This window comes from Strix uralensis, chromosome 21 (genome assembly GCF_047716275.1).
Source record: "Strix uralensis isolate ZFMK-TIS-50842 chromosome 21, bStrUra1, whole genome shotgun sequence".
Classification (NCBI taxonomy): domain Eukaryota; kingdom Metazoa; phylum Chordata; class Aves; order Strigiformes; family Strigidae; genus Strix; species Strix uralensis.
In genome coordinates, this window is record NC_133992.1 from 2,452,875 (window position 1) to 2,469,318 (window position 16,444).

General features: G+C 50.6%; 1 protein-coding gene across 3 annotated transcripts in view; it reads left to right on the forward strand.

Annotated features, from left to right (window-relative positions):
* Positions 1-2,680: 2,680 nt before the first annotated feature.
* LOC141953010 (discoidin domain-containing receptor 2-like) overlaps positions 2,681-16,444 on the forward strand; it is a 62,239-nt gene continuing 48,475 nt past the window's right edge. The window contains exon 1 of one of the 3 annotated variants that reach the window (XM_074891199.1): positions 2,681-2,758. The gene's annotated coding sequence lies outside the window, so the exon portion shown is untranslated. Of the gene's footprint in view, positions 2,759-2,854; positions 2,984-16,444 lie in introns of those variants that run through there. The other 2 variants (XM_074891200.1, XM_074891202.1) reach the window with 2 other exon arrangements.

A 16,444-nucleotide genomic window follows, 5' to 3' on the forward strand; every position in this document is an offset into this window, starting at 1 on the left:
AGCCGAAGGCAGGAAGGAAGGACACTGCTAGGAGCACGTGTCCCTGCCCCACAGCACGGTGCTGTGACTGCTGTCATGCAGCCAACCCTCACCCGGCCCTGTTGTAGCTAGTCCAAGGCCTGTGCATTGCCAGGGCAGTTTAGAGGTATGTGCACCAGCTCCAGCTGAGCTCACAGGGGACAAGGCAGCCTGGCAGGATGGCTTTGGGAGCCCTGTGGTGCCCCAGAAGGATAATACATCTGTGCTACACAGCAGTCAGCAGAGCAGTGTATCCGGACAGGCTCTGTAGCTGGGACATGCCAGGACCCAGTCTTGCACTTGCACTGCCAGCCCGGCACAGGGCTTGTGGCTCCTGCTAGTAGCTGCCTTTTCTGCAGGGGGGAGCCCCTCGCACCCCAGCTCTATTGCCCCGGAGGCCTCCATCCTCACCTGAAGTCCCTGTGCCAAAGCCTGTGTCTCATTCCTTCCCCTTCCAGAGCTCCCAGTTCCCTGCTCTGCCCACTCAGAGCCTTCCAGATCCACGCTACAGCCCCAGCCTCTTCTTTCCTCATACAAGCCCTCCCTCCAACCTCTGTCCTTATCCAAGTCTCCTTGGGCCATCTCAGCCCACCCTTCCTGCTGCCCCAGAGAACTCCAGCTCTGCTGCTGGCACAGAGTACTTTGCTCCAGGACACATCCCTGCCTGTAAAATCTCTTGGCAAACAGCATCCAGATACTGGGAGCAGCCCCTGGGATGTTCCCACCATGTTCCCTGCCTGGGAACAGTCCCTGGGGAGTGTGATGATGCACTGTCCCAAACCCGGGCCAGGGCCTGTTCTGGCAGTTTGTCGTTACACATGATCACATTCCTGTACCCAGCAGTGTCCCCAGGAGCTGCTTAATTTAGAACTATAGATGTGTCCTACGGGATCAGGCGCACTGTGAGACGCAGCACTCCAAAGATCCTCCTAAAGGGGAACTCTTGTCATACCTCCCCGATCCTACAACGTGAACACGCTTTTGACCCCCCCCCCCATCCCCATGCTCATCCAGAGCAGACACAGAGCTGCTCAGTATTTTTCGACGCAGCCATGGAAGACAGTTCATAACCTCACTAGCAGAGATCTGCTCTCCTGCACTGTAACATCAAGCTCTGTCTCAGCTTTTTGTCTCTCCACCAAACACAGGAGCTGGCACTTCCCCTTGCTGCGACACAAAGGGCACTGGTTCTGCTCCCTGCGGAGGCGTGCCATGGGAATTGTAAACACAGCTGCTTTCATTAGGCGCATTATTCACCCTCTGGCTCAAAGTTGGACTGATGGTGTCTCAGGAGCGTAATGGAGAGAATATTAAAATGTTTTTTCGTTGCACTGCCTCACCTAGATACTACGTGCTGCACTACTCCATTGCACAACTGCATGTCTGGAAAAGGGAAGCCTGAAAAAATTACTGTAAATAAGACTTAGAAAGAAGACAAAAATCAGGGGAAATTATAAGAAATCAGTAAATCAATGATCAATCTAGCGAAGACATACCTCTCCTTGCCTCACAGTACTAAAGATCCTCTCAGCAGAGCTCAAAGACACGAAATTGAAAACTGATTTGTGTTCACTAACACTGCAAAATATGAGTGAAAATTCTTTACAGGAGACAGGAAGTTTGGTTATAAGGACCACGGGATTACCCTAACACCCAGCATTTCTGCTTCCTGGAGCAAAGCAACGTTCTTCATTATTTGCTCTTAAACAATATCTTCCAAATATCCATCTACTTTACACCCAGAGACTGTGCAGCTCTGTCCTCTGGTCACTAGTCGAATGTTCTGGTTATGTTTTCATCAACTCTGAGCACACCTTTGCCCGATAACCAGTGTTTTCCTTTGTTTTCTTCTTCCTGCTCAGGAGAGTTTCCCACTCGCCTTCGCTTTCTTTGGCTTGTTTGTGGCCATGTGTCTGGACAGCCCCAGGGAAGGGCCCGTCTTCACTGACATCATCCTAAAAAGCAGCTGAAACATGTCAGGTTTGTTAAAAAGAGGCACGAGTGGGAGAGGCCGTTGTAACTGAGCCTCTGTGTGTCCTCAGAGGCCGCCACCAGCACACGCCAGCCAGTGGCCCAACACCACCGAGTGCCATTGTGGCCAACATCACGGTGACCCTAGGGGACATGGTGGGGACCTGGGGTAGGCGGCGGGGACTGGCGAGCATGGGGTGCCCAGTGGTGGCCCAGAACATGGTGGCGGCCTGAGGTACACCGGGGAACAGGGGGATGCAGCAGGACCCTGAGGTACACGGGGGAACCCGGGAACGTGGCAGGGCCACGAGGTACAGTGGGGGACAGGGGGACACCGCCCGGCCCCAAGGCGTGGGGGGTCACCTGGGAACGCAGTGGGGCCCTGAGGCAAATGGGGGACAGGGCTCAGCCCTGAGCACACGGGGACACGGTGGGGCCGAGGGAGGGCAGGACACGGCTCAGCCCGGAGGTACCTGGGGGACACAGGAGCACACAGGGACATGGCGGGGCCCGGAGGCACGCGGGGAGCTCGGGGTCACGGCAGCGCCTGAGGCGGACGGCGGACACGGGCACAGGCCGCCGACCCCAGGCCGCCCCGGCTCCCGCCCTCCGCGCCGCGTTGCCATAGCGACGCCGCCAGCCCGGTGCCCCGGCGATCTGTCGCTTTAAGAGCGCCGGGCCCGCGACCGCCCCCGCCCTCGCCCGCCCGGCGGCCGGAAGGGGGCCGTGATGCAGCGCGCCCGCCCGCCGCCGCCGCCCGGGCTCTCAGGTAAGCGCGGCGGTTCGCTCGGCCCCACCCCGCCCGCCGCCGCTACCACCGGGGGAGGCGCTGCCCGGGGCGGCGGCCCCGCCCCGCTGGGTGCCCGCGGGCCCGACCGGCGGCGGCGCGGCGGGGCTGGGGGCGGCGGGGCCGCCGCGGTTCCGCCCCGTGCCCGGTCGCGGCGGGCGGGCGCAGGTGCGGGAGTCATCGGGACCGCTCCCGGGGCGCCTTTCGGTAACCCCCCGCGGGGCTTTCGGCCTCCCGTGGGTGTTGGGGAGCAGCGCCCGAGCGAGGGCGGCCCGGCGGGGTCCATGCGGCCCGGGCCGTGCTCGCCCCCGGGGCCGGGCACCCCCCGCCCGGCTCCAGGGGCCCGGGGCAGCCCGCGGTGGGCAGGGAGGTGGGACCGGGTTGCTGAGTGTCGTCCCCCCCCCCCCCCCCCCAAACCGGGACACCCGCTTTTGTGCTGGGTCGCGCTCCCCGGGCGCTGCTCGGGACACTCGGGGGGTTCACGGCGGTGACGTGCAGCCTCAGACCGTTCGAACGAGCGCTGCCCGCCCGGCTCCGAGCTTTGCTTTCTTTGTTAGGCCGGTTTGCCGGCCGTGTCAGGAGCCGGCTCCAGCCCCGCCGGCGGTCTCGGCAGCAGAGGCTGGGCTGTGCCGTCCCGCGGCCAGGCCCGGCCGGAGCGGGGGCCGCGGGAGCGCTCCGGGGCTCTGGTCGCTGTGTCCCTGCCCTGCAGCTGGGGCAGGTTGGGGGCAGGTTCCTCGTGGCGCTGCCAGGCGCTGCCGGGGCTGGGCGAGGTAGGAGTAAGTGGGCAGGAGGGAGTAAACTGCGCTGCTGCGGTGTGGAATGACCGTGTTCGTTTTGTCAGGTCCTGAGATCCTGTTTTTCTCACAAGCTTTGAAGTTCGACCCTCGTGCTGGCTGATGGTTTCATTTGTTTGTTTTTTTTTTTTTCCCTTTATGAAAAAGAGCTTTCCTTTTTTTTTTTTTTTTTTTTTTTCCTTAAGCAGACCTCTGTGGGAAAACTTTGCTTTTAAACTTTTATTTTGGCCTTTTTTGGTTGATACTCAGTAATTCAGTTTCTTGTTTGTTGGTGCTTTTCCTTTTCTTCCTTTTTGTGCTGGATGTGCTGACTTTCTTTGGTCTGGCTAAATGTTGTTGGGGGGGTGGGAATTGGGAAAAGACAAAATATGAGAATCTGGGATTATTTCATGTCAGCTTCTCTAGTGGAATCTTGTAAGTCAAAGGGGAAGAAGAAAGAAGTGATCAAGTGGAGCTCAGGGTGCTTTACTTTGTTGGAGGCAGAAAGGGAAAAATCTTTTGAGGGAGTGACTGAGATTTTGTTTCGCTTATATTTCTCTTCTTTTGAGGTTGAAAGATAAACCAACGTTTTGAAATGCTTCAGTTTAAAATGCCAAGCTCTTTTTCTCTTCAACTGACTCCACTGGAAAAAAAAAAAGTTCCTTTAAAAAAAATGTAGCAGCAGTTCTCTAGTTCTAGAGCCAGAAGTAGTGGCATGTGTGGGCAGAGAGGCCGTGCTGCTCTTCCATCAGCCGTTCCTGCCTTCTCTCTGTGAACCATAAAATTAGAAAGGCTCCGATGTCCGTTTAGGCTGATTGTCTGGGTAATGTGGGCCGTGGAAATAGAGAGAGGCTTTCTGTGAATTAGCTGCCATGCCGCTTGGGGCTTGCTCAGCCTGTGGGTTCTGGCCTCTGGTGTATAATTGAGGAAAGTAATTGTATTTTAAGAAGACTTAAATCTATTACCCAGGTGTGTGCCTGTCCCCTGGGCAGATGTCAGGGTGTGTGAGCTTTCTTTTGCTGCCAGCAAGTGATCTGTGGCCTTTGGATGCTCACAGGCTACAGTTTGGAAGTTGCAGCGTCTTAAACTTTCAGGAGTGGTCCCTGCAAGACCCTGAGGCTCTCTGTCCCCTTCTTCCCCTGGGAATTGCCCAGGTGACCTGCCTCCTCACCACAGACCTGGCTTCCTTGCCTTTCCTAGGAGCTTTCATCTTTCTCATTCAATTCACTGTCCAGGAAGACTTTATTTGTTACATCTTTCCTGATTTTGGTTTTTGTTCACAGTGACAAGCCTGGCCACAGAAAGCACAGGTCTGTGGTGAGGGACGGAGAGCCAAGAACAACCAGAACTGGGTGTAATTGAAAACTCAACTTTGCAGTGAAGGAAGATGTTCAAAGCATGTGGCTGTCTGTCGAGGCTTCAGGTAGCTACTTGGATAACACTGAGTGGAGATTTGGATCCTCCACTTCTAAATAGTCATTGAGGAGAAAATGTCAGAAAGTCTCCTGAGTGTCTAAATACTGGGGAATTATCTTGGCTGGAGTCCAAAGTTGAAATGGCAGTAGGACTCTGCGTGACTTTTCTTCAGAGGTGCTACTTGCTGCTGCAGTTCTGCACCATCTGATGTGGTTGCCGGTTGCTGTTCTGAAGATGTCCTAGAGTGACTTCAGAACAGTTGAAATATTCAGAAGCCGATGTCTTGGAGTACTCTGCTTGTTCTGGCTTTCCTGCCCTTCCTTCCCTTTGAGGTGGCTGTTTCCTGGGGAATTTGGCTGCAGTGGGGGGGTCTGTGCTCAGGAGGGACCAGCAGTGTCCTGTGAGAAGGCTTTTGGGTATCAGTAACAGCCTAGAGCCCCTGCTGAGTGGGAGACCCGTGTGGAGAGCAGCATGCCCACCCAGGTGATGTACCTGGGCAGCGGTGTGGCTGCGCTCTGGATCTCTCCCCGTAGCAAGCCAGGGGCACTGGGATGCTGTCTGCTGGGCTGAGCCAGCCCAGGGCAGTTAAGGGCATGGCAGAGGCCTGGGCATCCAGGAGGAAGAGGAATTTGGGAGAGAAGCAGATCCGAGAGGGAGGAAAAGCCCACTACAGCACAGACAGAGTAGCTACTTCTGCCTGGTGTACCCTGGCTGGATCAACTTTAGGCAGTTTCTCGATGAGCCCATGGATGAAATTCACTGTTTCATTCCCCAAATGTCCTATCGTCCCCTTGGGCTGTTTGTATCTGCTGGTGTTTGCCAGACATTGCCTGAGCTGCTCTTAAAACTGCAGCTGTTTTTGCAGGTTCCCAGTTACTGAACAGTTGTTCTTACTGTGTTTATTTTAGTGGTTATAAACTGATTTTTAAAAAGGAGTTGGAACTTGAGCTGGAAAGTCTCCTTTTTCTTCTTCCCCTTCATGATTTGGTTGAGAAGCTGCACCATAGGAGGTAGCAGCTGAGCCCTTCAATATTGCTCCCCTTTATGGTTTGAATTTTCTGAGATGTGGTTTCTCAGGGATTCAGGGGCAGTTGTCCTGCACCTTGATTTTAGCAGCGACGTATGTTTGGGGGGCTGTCTGCTCTAATCCAGTAAAATTAGGAACTTGGCTAGGGAGTAAAAAGCTTGAAGGAGACTTTTTCATTTAGCCTGAATGTTTGCAGTCACAGCTATGTCTTTCTTAAAGACACAGAGCAAAAAGTTTCTTTAGGGCAATATTTCAAACTGCTGTGAGGTTCAGAGTTGCATTTGGAGCTAGAAGGTGCCACAGTTTCTCCATGACTGTCATCCTGCATTGTACAGGGCAAAGTCCCTCAGGGTGATTCTCACAGTGGGTTCAAGAACTTAAGGGTTGGGATGTAGGTAATCTTTTTAAAAAGTAGTGAGTAGCTTTAGTAAAGATACAAATTGAAGGAAAACCCAATGTGGTTAACTTGATCCTTTGCTCTCATGGTAACAAAAGTGTTTTGCCTTTCCACTCTGATCTTTGCTTCCTTCTGTTTGTTTCATAACAGTTACTTTTACAAGTTGAACTGAAAATAGGTGCCGGAAGTGGTGAATAATCGCTTCACTTGGAATAATCCATGGCGGGGAAGAGCCAAGGGTTTAGTCCTCCTGATCTCTTTTGTTAGAGACAGGCTAGCTTTTTCTTGTCCCTCCTGTGTTCTGTGTTGAATATTAAACAGTGATTTCTATGCAAGAAAGTCTTTCAAAGTACTTGAGTGACCAACTAGGGGCAGCTGAGAAAGGGTTGCCTGGGAGATACTGTTGAGAGCAGCTAATGCAGGGTGTGACAGCTTGCACGGAAGAAAGTGAAGAAAGGCAGGATGGTGATCTGATCTTCCCTGCCTCCCCTTTGGGGTGTAAGAGTGGTGATCCTTCTGAAAGCTCGGGGGATGCAAATGTGACGGAGTTGGTGGGCACAGGAGTTGTGCTGCTAGTTCTACTCACCGCAGTGCTCCTTCTAAAGAAATAAGGTGCAGCTGGCCCTGTGAAGATGAACTGAGAATGTAATCTGGGAATCAAATGCTGCACTTCATTTCCTATGCTCTTCACAGTGCTCGTGCTTCCCCAGGGTTTTCACTGGGAAGGAAAGGATGTTGCCTTGTAGAGATGTAGCGCAGGGAGGAGCGTAGGGCTTCTGAATGCTCCCGTAGCACCACCAGAAACTTGGGTAAAATTCTGTTACATCACTTCAAGCAATCTCAGGGTAAAGCTGGCTTTTCAGGAAGCTTATTGTTTGTTCCCTTACTCCTCTTCAGAGCTTCTGCTGTACTGGTTATTTCTCTCTTTGGGTGCCTGCCTAGGGCTCAAGTGATAATTGTGGGGAAACGCTGAAATACGTATCCAGAAGTCAAGAAAATATTCCGTTTTACGTGTTCAGGTCACCACTGTTGCGTGTTTAATGGATTGCTTTTCCGGATGCTGCTCGACTTGCAGCTCTGAGTTTGTTCTTGTACTCTTCCGGCGCCTACTTAAAATGAGTTTGCATGAAAATGTGACTGCTTTCAGGCTGTGGAGAATGAAAATGTGATGCTCCAGTTTGGTGTTGGCAAACTGTCCTCCTGTCTGGAGTTGTGTGGGAGGAGAAACAGTTTCTTGGTTGTGTGACCCCAATGGGGAGAAGAGCAGCTGGGATTTAACAAACTGGTTAAAATTATATAGGCCCCCAAATTCTCCAGAGACATCTCTCCTTTCCTAGAAGCTTCCTTTTAACAAGCTGATTTCTCAGGCTGATTGCTTGCAGATGAGATCATGCAGTGTGTTTTGCAGGGAAAGAATCTGAACTTAGGCTGGTGAGCCAGAAAGTTTTAACACACAAGTCACATGCCCGGTGTCCTCATGGCATGTACAAAACACTAGAGACTGTGAAAGCATCCGTCTTCAGGGCAGCTCTGTGCTCCAACAAGAGCTTTCTGAATATGCAGAGGTCCAAGGGATGCTCTCAAGTGCTGGGTCCTATTGCTTGGACAGCAACAGGAGATAGCAAGGAAGTATTTCATCTTTCCTTAGCTCTGTTTCTCTCTTTAGTGTGTGTGGTGTTGGGATAAGCCCAAGCGAGGGAAGGCTCTCATCTTAATTCCACAGACGTTTTTCTGCTGGCTTCAGCAAAGGAATTTATGTAGAATGGATGATATTTTTTCTGTTAATGCCTAAGAACATTCTGAGCAGGGAAGACTGGATGCTAATGTTCTGTTGCAGAGGAACCCACCAATCTCTGGTCCCTCTCAAAACGGTCACTGTTTTCTATTTCTCTTGATGGCAGCTGGGTTACAGTGTCCTTAATAGAAAAGCCTTTTCCAAAATAATCGCAACCATCATTTAAGAATGTTGAAAATTAAACAAAGCTGTTCTAAGGTGATGTTGGGTGGTGTTCCCAGCGTAGGGGAGCAAGCTAAAAACTTCTGTTGCCAGTAGCTATGAAGTACAGCCTGTTCTCACAGGCGAGGTAAAAGGGAACTTTCCTGATGCCAGGGCCTCTTTGTGCCTAAAATTACATCTCCCAAATCAAGAAGGCATTAGTTATGCAAAAACAGATGGGGGCGGAAGTTTTGCTAATATTGATTATGGAAATAGGAGCCAAGGGGCCATTTGTTTGCTCTTTAAGAAAAATGAAATTTGGAGTCAGACTGGGTGGGGAAAATTTCAAGTCCTAAACTTGAAATCTACCGACGTTTTCTGCAACTTGAAGACAGGAATGTGTAAAGCAAGAAGTGTTACACCTCCTACCACTGCACATCAGTGTTTCTGCCTGTAGGGGACTCTCATTGTGGGTCACTGTGAGCTTGTTTTCTGAAACAAATAGTTGAAAGTAAATCTTACAGGTAAGCCCAGGCTTGGTGGTATTGTTTTTTTCCTGTCACTGTGCTGCCTGTCACTTAAGCATGTCTGCTGTGTGGAAGTTTATCAGAAGCTCTTTCCAATGCATAACTTCATGCAGGTATTTTATAGAGGTGGAAAGTCAAGCACACAAGTGAAAAACACTTATATGCAGGCTCGTCAAACTTCATTTGGCATCCTTGTGAGTGTGTAGTATAATGCAAGTTAAAATACCTACTTTCTATGTCATATTATTTTATTCCCTAGGTAAAATAGTTGTGACCATAAGTTGCTTTGGTTCCGTGCCTTTGCTCACTGGCTAATAATCCCAGGATCCTTCATTTAATGAAGAAGGCTGGAAAAACACTTGTTGCTCTGATGGATTGCAGTGAGTTGGTATATTTTTCATAACAGCTCAACCATTTCATTCTTCACACTGCTCCCCCGGATGGGATCCTCTGGGTCCGCTCATGGGCTGGCTGTCCACCTCGAGATTGTCCTGGGGCTGCCGGCTGGGTTGAGCAGTGTGTACACATGGGAGGTGATAATCTGTACCCCAAAGAGTGCTGCCTAAACCTTGTTTTGTCCATGAAATGTCAAGTATGGAGCTGTTGAAACACCAGCCCGCTCAGAACTGATGCTTGCAGAATGTATGAGCAAGGAGTTAAACTGGGTGGAGTTGTTCCAAAATCTGGATTTGGGGCCTGTCTGCTCCTAATGCAGCAGCTCTCTGGGTGTTTGCTTGGAAGGGCTCCCAGCATGGATGATGCTCTCCTGACCTGATTTGACTTTCCTTTCGTGATACTTGGGTACTGTGCCCAAATCTGTCTGCAGCACTGTGCAATGCAGAGCTCTGGTGCCTGATGAACCTGAAACAAGTCAGCTCCTGTCCAGAGATGGTGGGGAGATGATCAGCTTATATGTGCCGTGGGGAATGGAGGAGAGGGTGAGAGCTCAAGAGGAGAGACAGGCAAACAAAGTACACAGTTGTGTTTCTTCCCCAGGACTGTCCTATGTCCCGAGTCTGCCAGCTGCAGTTTGAAGGCCAGAAGAATAGGGCGGGGTATTTTCTTCCAACAGATGAATTTATGCAGTGAAAATAAGAAGTTAGTTCAGTTTCTTTGGGAATAGCATTTAAGGTGTAAAAATGTCCCACCCATCAGTAATGAAGAGTTGCTGAAGAACGAGCAAATACAGAGACAGAGCCTGCAGAGCATGCTGTGTTTGTAGCTCTTCTTTTTCCTTGGAGGATGATAATCTGGGCATGTTTTTGTTGCATGTATCGTTTGGTAGTGGTATCAGTCATTTGTGTTGCCTTTTAATGGAGAGCTAAACCAGCCAAGCATCAGGTTTTGTTGTCCCATCTGTACTATTGCTCTGTTATTTCACTTGTGCTCGTTTGTTTCTGCCTGTCAAAAAGTGTAAAAAGAAAAAAAAAAAAGGGGGGGGGGGGGGGGGGGGGCAGAAATAGCTGGAGTACCAGTATTCTCCAATATGAAAATGTCAGCCTATAATGAGGGTTTTTCACTAAGCTCAGGCTGTTTCTGCTGTTCCTGACAAGCTGTCACATCTTCGTGCTGGGTAATGTGATCTTCCAGGAATGTTTATCTTTCATTTCTGCATTTATAGTGGAGCTGAGCTTGGGGGTGCTTGTGAGAACATGTGCAGTGCGAGCCTCCAACGCCATGTTATTGTTTGGGATGAGGTGTTGGCCATGTGCACTATGATTCAGTTGCTGAAGAGAAGAAATCAGCAGACTAGCAGAGCTAGCCATGCAGTGAGCTCCCTTGCTGTTTCCCTGGACAAGGGTCCCAATGCTGTAAATTCATCTCATGGACTTTGTTTTTAAGTGCATGTGTTTTGCATTTGTCTGGATTGTGATGGATATTATTCAAATAATCCAGCTTCCCAAAGTGTCCTTCCTCTTTCCATCAGTTTGACACCATGCATCTACGTATTTAGCTAGCAGCAGTCTTATGTTTTCTTTCATGTTTTGGGAAAACCTGGACAGGGTGTTACTCTGAGAAAATAACCTTTGCTGGCCAGTGCCGTGGGCAGATACCATGGGTCAGACCTGGCAGCACCACGGGCAGACGGTTGGGAGGAGTGGCATTGGTGGCAGTTTCTCTGGTGGCCAGCGACCTTCTTTCATCTTGGTGCCTGCTGCTGCTTCCCCATCACCCTCCAGACAAGAGCACCTCGTGTAGATGTGCTGCCTTCTTTCTGAGGACTGAACCCACCAGTGATTACATGTGGTTCAGTCTCTGCCACGGCACTGGAAGGGCACCAAATAGCAGCCATGCTTGTGAGACCTCCCTAGAGTAAAGACTTACAGTGGGGGTTTTTCCAGTTGCTTCTACATCTTGAGAGCTATTGGCTGTTTTGCTTTTAACCTGTATTCTTGGAATTATTGCAAGCTTTTCTATTTGAATATGTAGCCAAATTTGAATACAATGCCAAAAAGAAATCTCTTATGGCGTGTGTTAATTTGTGCAAGGACAGTCTGAGGCAGGGTACTGTGACCCTGTTTGAGACCCGTGCAGTACATCAAGGATACTGGTACTCTGGTATCCCTGCCAGTACAGAATTAGCCTTGATTGAGTCAGTGCCGACATCTTCGTTAACCAAGCTTTTCATATAATCTAGAAAGATTTCTAGAATAGAAAGTCAATGCAAGTCTTTCATAAAACTGTTGGCATTAATTATTCTACCTCTTCTCATTTGCTATCACAGGATGATGGAAACAGTGGTTGGAAAGGACATCTGGAGGTCTTCAGTCTGACCTCCTGCTTGAAGTGGGACTGTCTCCAGCATGTGATTGCCTCAGCCATGGCTTTGTCTGGCCAAGTCTTGACAGTGTCCAGGGATGGAGCAGTGTACCATGCAGGATCAGCTTTTGTTTGCTTTTGTTTGAGAGTTTTACCTAGTGAACCACCTTATAGTGTGGGTTATGTGTTTAGGTTTGAATGACCTCATCCTGCAGGTTTAAAAACATTTAAGTGAACTGTTAGGAAATGTCCCAGTAGAGCTAATAATGTAATGTGTAATGTATCTGCATCCTTCTGTCTTTTCTGTGCTAGTATGGGAAATATGAGCAGACCCTATTGCTGTTTCTGCAGGAAAAGGCAGGGATCCTGTTAGGTGGTTTTCTTATGTTTGCACGGGGTATTACAGCTGAAGCAGCATTTGTAGGACATGTCCCATTGTTGGAATGAACAAATGGGTGTTTTCCCCTTGCTATTAGCCGTGGCGTTTGCCCAGATACGAGAGGGGCTTGTCAGGAGGCGCAGGATGAGCGCTGGGAGCATCCTTCGCCCTGAGGCTGAGTGTGGGATTGGTGCTGGCCAGCTGTGCGCCCAGGCTGAGGCCACACATGCACAAGGCATGCAGTTGCCTTTTATCTACCCTCCTCAGCCCCTTGCAATGGGAGGAGAGGGTTTTCCCCTGTGTCTGCTGCACTTATTTCAGAAAAAATGCCAGGTCATGAGATGAGTGTGGCTGTTGGAGTGCATGTCTAAGTTGCCCATCGTGGTCCTGTGTGTTAATGGGAGCAGCACAGCTCCCTACATCTGAGAAGTAAACTTGCCTTCAGAAATGCCACAAGCTTCAGGACGCAGTGGGTGTCCATGAATGGCACGTAGTCAGGCCAGACCAGAGGCCTGCTGCTGCTTCTGGGCTGGGCTGGATTTCTTCAGACTAAACTGCAGATTGCAACACCCTTATGCTTACTTAGGCCAGGAGGCCTTGCTTGGAAGGGAAATGGCTGAGATGCAAGGAGCTGCTGAGGAGGTGGAAGCTTCCCTAGCCAAGGCCTCTTTGCTAGACTCAAATCTGGCTGCATCCCTGGACTCTGCATCCCCTCGTGTAATGGGGAGATTCAGAAATGATGTGTGTGCTTCACTGGCACTGAAAATGAGAGCTCCTGTGGGCTGGTTGGGATCTCGCTCGACACTTTCTGCTCTGGAGATTCATGTTGTAGTCCTGTTAGAGAGCAAACCAGCCGTTGTCAGATGAGTCTGGTGGTGTGGAGCAAGCAGCAGTGTCCTTGGGTGGGTTACAAATTCTCACTCACGCGGTGCAGAGGGGCCCGTTGGTATCCTGCCCATTTGAACTGCTCACCCGAGAGCACACTCCTGCCTTTTGTTTCCATACCAGAGCCAGCAAAAAAGGCTGGGAGCGTGGGTCTTCTGGTTATTTGAAGATGATAGTCCTTGCTAAGGAATCGCAGAAATGTGGTGACTACTGTTGTCAGCTGCTCTCTGCGTGCTAGCTTCGGATGAAAGTGCAGAGGTCAGGTTTGGGGTTGTATGGCTGGAGGGTCCTGGAGCAACAGCTGTACAGGGCCTCAGCCTCTGGCTGACACCCCTGACTTTGGCTGACAGCTCTTGTTTTACCAGCAGTTCTTCCATGCACCACTTATTTCTGCAGGGGTCTGTGCAGGTGGAGGAGCTGTAACGGCATCACTGCTGTAAGCTGAGCTCAGCCCGTTCGGTGGTTCAGTTGGTTTGGTGTCCCTGGCTGGGAAAAGCAAATGTCTGGTGCTGAATCTCTCCCTTCCCATGTGCTGTTTCTCCTCACTGAAGCTTATAGCCAGTGCTTATAGTTTGCTTTGGCTTTCTGCTCATATTCTCCGTGTCTCTGGAATAAAATCTCCAGTGAAGGAAGCTGATTAGCTTTTCTCTTAGCTGGATTTGGAATTAATACTCAGACACTGGTCTTCTCAGGTCTGCGCAGCTTCTAGTTTTTGAGGTGAGATATGCCAACGCAGATTCACCTGGGAGAGAGGAACGGACTTGGGGAAGTACCACCTCAGGTGAAATAGCAGGGCTTTGTCCCCAGCAGTCCTGGGTCCTGTGCAGCTCTGCTTGTCACAACTCTCCTTACGCTGCCTCCCTTGCTCCAAACGCCTTGCAGGGATGGAGGGCAGAGAGAGCTGGCCTGGTGTGGTGGTGGGGGAGGAACAGGTGAAGGGCAGTGCTCGGGACATCAGATACTATCTGGTGCTTCAAGAAGAAAGGTCAGCTTTGAAAGAGGCCTTGTGCCTGCTGAATATATCAACTGCTTCCAGGGATTAGATGTTAAAAGCCCAGAGCAGGGGCTTACTAGCTCATGGCGGTTGAGCCCTTCCTTGGAGTGGCAGCGATTCTCATCTGCAGCGCCTGCTGTTGCAGGACACCAGAGGTGTGAAAGACGAGAGACAAGAGGGTGCTTGGCTCATCGTGCAGACAAGAACAAGGCAGAGATGCTGGAGATGTCCTGCTTGGGCTGGTCCCAGTGTCCAGGGATAGGGAGGGATGTCTGCAGATAACGGTTTTCTCTGCCCCATTCTCACAGCTGCATCAGCAGAGATGGCCAAGGAGAGTGTTTACAAGTGTGTCCTTGCTGAGTGCTGCTCTATGCCAGGAATTTACTCCTTGTCTGGATGATGTATTCACTGGGGCTTTGTCATTACACCAACTAAAGCTAAATTGATCTCACTCCGCTTGTTCTGACCCGGGGGTATAAGTACTAGTTTCCTTCTCTACTCTCACCCCGTATTTGAGGCAGCCCCTGGTGTAGCAGCTGGGGACTGTGTTGTTTAAAAGACGGGGCAAATGGGAGGCTGCTGCTGTTTGCATCTTTCCTGGTAGTATTAAAGCTCTGAGTGAGATCTGGGGGGCTGGGGAGGAGTTGTTATTCCTCCACTGTCACCTCCCCAGCCATTCTCATCCCTGGGTGAGGGAGCTGCGGTGGCAGAGCAGTGCTGAGGCCTCTTCTGCTCCTGTGTCCCAGCAGGACAGGGTTTCACTGGGCAGCTGCCTGCGTGCCCAGAAACAAGTAGCTTGGCTCAGCTGCAGAACTTTATCTGTTGGGGGCATGAGGATGTATCTATCCCATGGCTGGACCAGAGGTTGTGCTTAATTTAGTGATTTAGAAAGTTGCTGAGGGGCAAAGGAGAACCATACTGCTGTGGTATTTGCCCTTGAGGACTCTGGCATCTCTTTTCAGAGCAGGAAAGGCTTCCTTGGCATGGGGTGGGAAGTGTGTGGTGGAGGGTGAGTGCTCCCCTTGTGCCCTGTTGTCTCTTACACTGCTTGGGGAGCGTTTGTCCCACGTCAGGTGTCCATATATGTCACTGCATGCGCTATCTTGTCCTCTCTGAGCCTTCTTCCCTCATCCTGCAGAATAACTCTAGTCAGTACCTTGTATGCAAGAGTGGTTTGTCAGTATTTCACAGAACCATCGAATGGTTTGAGTTGGAAGAGACCTTAAAGATCATCTAGTGTCCGTGTCGTTGTCATGTCCCCCCCCGCCACAGGCAGGGACACCTTCCACTAGCCCAGGTTGCCCAAAGCCCGTCCAGCCTGACCTTGAACCCTTCCAGGGAGGGGGCAGCCACAGCTTCTCTGGGCAACCTGTGCCAGGGCCTCCCCACCCTCACAGGGAAGAATTTCTCAGAGGATGTCACACACGTGTGCCAGACTTGCCCTCCCTGCTGTGCCAAGCTCTGCCCTGCTTCCCTCTTTTCCCAGGTTTATGGCTCAAAGTGGATTTCTTTGCAGAGGAAGGACGATACTAGCAGAACTAGGCTGAGCAGATGTTTCGGCTGAGGTAGGGTGGGAGTGAACATGCTCTCGCACTATGGGTCAGGACAGAAGAAGGCTGTAGGGTCTAAACAAAGCACTTTTACAGCAGGCTTATGCGTTGCATCAAAAGTTCCTGGAAAGGTGAAGGTGGGAGCTGGCTTTTACCACCTCTCACTGAAAGCATAAAAAGCTTAAACGTTCTACAGGTCCAGCCTCCTTAGTGGGACTGTCCTGTGCTCTTCAGCTCCTTTGTCCCTACATAGCTGAAGGCTGCTCAGGTGATGTTCTGGTCCTGTCTGACATGGGACATTGGTGCTTACTGGGATCATTGGACCCTCCTGTGGCCTTCTCAGATAAAGGCAGGTAGAGGTCCTGCCGTGGCTGGGCTCGGTGTGTGTCTGGAAGGCAAGGAGAGTAAGGATCATGGAGCAGAGCTGCTGTAGGACCGGTGGTCTGGTAGTATTGCTGGAGCAGCCTGTTGTGTGTTTTTTTTCTGGCAGAAAAAGCTTTTGGGTGCTATTCTAATGAGTGTTTTCCTATTCTCATCTGGATGTGTATTCCCAGCTCACTGTTGGTAACTGGGTCAGTTCTCTGGCCATAAGTCACAGGTCTGGTGCATGTCTTTTTTGACATTAATTTCTACAATGGGATTATGTAGCTTTTCCTCTGCAATAACCTTGTGCTCAGTACAGTAGAGGGATCTGCTCAGGTGGTCAAGGCCATTGGTCTGTCTTGAGCTGTTTGTCTAGTTGCCTTCACCTTAGCATCAGCATGCTCACTGCTGTTCATTTATTTCTCCCAGTGCCACCTGATCAGGCTCTGGGACAGCAGAAGGAAACTCCCTGATTTCAGTGCGAACAGCTCACCAGTTCATCACCCACGAATTTCAAATTTCTGCTTTGCTGCTGAGCATAGCAGGTTATTTTTAAGCACTGGAAGAAAAAAACCCCTGCTTTTAAGCCTGTCGAGGCACTTTCAAGGCATTATTTTCTATTTTGTGAGACCACCTCTTATCTCTTAGAATGCTTTTGAAA